Below are 2274 nucleotides of genomic sequence, written 5' to 3' on the forward strand. Positions count from 1 at the left end.
CTCCCCATTCTGCCTGGTTCACGGGCTCTTAAGAGAGTTCAGTAACATCAGATTCTTCAAATGATGACACAGCACAGCTAGCATTCAGCCACAGGTTATGATACCATGCGGTGTGCTCATGGGGTAAAACCAGAGCTGTGAAGTGGATGCTCTTTTTCCCACCCTTTACAGATGAGGAAAATGAAGTTCAGAGAGGTACAGTGACTTACCCAAGGTCACACGACCAATACGTGGTAGAGCCAGGTCAAACCCAGGCATTCTGATTCCCGAAGCCCCACTGTCCACCTCAACCACTCTGCTCTGCTCCCTCATCCTGACCGTTGTGAACAGTGGCTGCGTGGGGCTGGGGCTGGGGCTGGGGCTGCGGCTGGGCCCGCCTCCGCCCCCCGAGAGATCCCGCGGGCCGCGGCGGTAGCTGCGAGGATCCGGGCCTGAGCGCGGCGGCCCCTGCGTCCTAATCCTGAGTCCTGGGCGGGTGCAGGGCGGACAGGTCTCTGCGTAGAGCCCAGAGCACCCTGGGGGTGGGGGGTGAGGGATCGGTTCCGGCACCTCCAATAGCCTCCTACCTCCTCCCCAACCCAACAGGAAAGTCAAGTCTAAGGGGCTGCAGACTTCGTCTCTGGAGACGAGGCGACCCCGGGTCTGCGCAGAAGGTTGTGGAGAGGTACCTCCTGGGGGACTCCGGGCCCCCTTCCCTCTGAACGGCTCGGCTCGGGGTGCTTTGTGGTGGACGAGAGGCTTCTTGATGGACTCTACGTCCGAGTCCCGCCGCGACTCCGGGAGCGGGACTGCGAGAACTTGGGACCCGGGGCCACTTGGGACCTGGCTAACGCCCGCCAGGCGCAGCTGGGGAGCCGTGGGCAGCACCCCGACGCCTTAGGCAGGAGCTCCTCGGGATCACTTTAAAGCCTCTGCAAACTTTCTCCTGCCTTTCGGATCCCAGCAGGTCCTCGGCCCAAGTGAAGACAGTAAAAACCTGCCGATGCAGAACTCCCGGGTAGGCGCTTGGACGCCGGGTGGAGTGGCGTGGAATGGGGTCGTGGGGCGCCCTGCCTGGCCAGTCATTTCGCCTCGTTTCACTCCCCTCTCCTGGGCCACCCCTCACCCACTTGACTGTGGGGCAGCCCGTGGCACTCAATTGGCCAGGTGCGGAGTCTACACGAGGCTGGGAATCCCAGGGCCCAGGACAGAACGGTGAAGGGGAGAGAATGGGAAATCGCCCCTTGAGGGGGTCGCTGATGGCGGGGAGGTGGGGTTGGATGGGGTCTCATTTTGGCCCCATCTGCCTGCCAACGAGTCCGTAACGTTCTCTCCCAAGGCGGAGCTGTAAAGGAAAAACAAAAACCCCAACATACTGAGCAATCAGTTAGCCAACATTTGAGCTTTTAAGAGTCTTTAACCTAAAAACGGGTATCCCGGGGGTCTTGGTGGGGAGATGAGGGGCATTTGAGGGTCTCAGTTACGGCGGGCCGCGCCCTGGGGTCGCCCTTCCGCGTCCTGCCTACTACCCGCCCGGCGCGCTCAGCCCACCGCGGGGAAACCCAGGCGCTGAAGCCCTGGAGAAAAGGGATTTAGTTTTAAGCCAGTCTCCCATTGATCGGGTCGGTAATTCCTACCCCTGCCCACTCGCAGACACACTCACCTCTACCCTAAAGCATTAAGTTCATTACGCGAGCAATGATCTTAATCTCCAGGCGGAAAACGAGTCCCGGGACCTCGCTGATTGGGGAAGCAGTGAATAAAGTCACCTGCTCCCGCACCCGCCCGGCCGGCTTCTCAGGGCGGGGGGCTTCGAGTGGCAGGGTAAGCTGCGCAGGGGTCTCGCGTTCCACGCCGGGGCGTTTCCCGCAGGGGTCAGGGGACCCTGTGTCTGCCTTCTTCGGGATGGCGACCTTCTCGAAGGGTGGGATTGCGCTCGCTCGCTCTCTTCCTCCCCTCCCTTCTATTTTCTTCTTGGGGCTACCCCCTCGCATTTCCGCGCTCTCTTCCTCCTCCTTCCCCCCAAAGTGGCGAGTTCCCCTTCCCTTCCAAGTGTCCCCAGGCACACACACCCCCACCCCCACCCCCGCCTCGCAGCCGCAGGTCCAGCACGCAGTGCGGGTAACCCATCACCTTTTGGCGCCCGGCTACTTCACCCACCAGCGGGGTCATGGGTGGATGGGGATCGCTCAGCGAAGCCCTCTTGAAGCCACTTGCCGAGGGCACCCTGGGGCCTTTAGACAACCGGATTCCTCGATCTAGGGGAGATCCCTGCGCCCATTGATAATTCCAATT

The sequence above is a fragment of the Neophocaena asiaeorientalis genome, unplaced genomic scaffold (genome assembly GCF_003031525.2).
Source record: "Neophocaena asiaeorientalis asiaeorientalis breed wild unplaced genomic scaffold, Neophocaena_asiaeorientalis_V1.1 scaffold381, whole genome shotgun sequence".
Taxonomy (NCBI): Eukaryota; Metazoa; Chordata; class Mammalia; order Artiodactyla; family Phocoenidae; genus Neophocaena; species Neophocaena asiaeorientalis.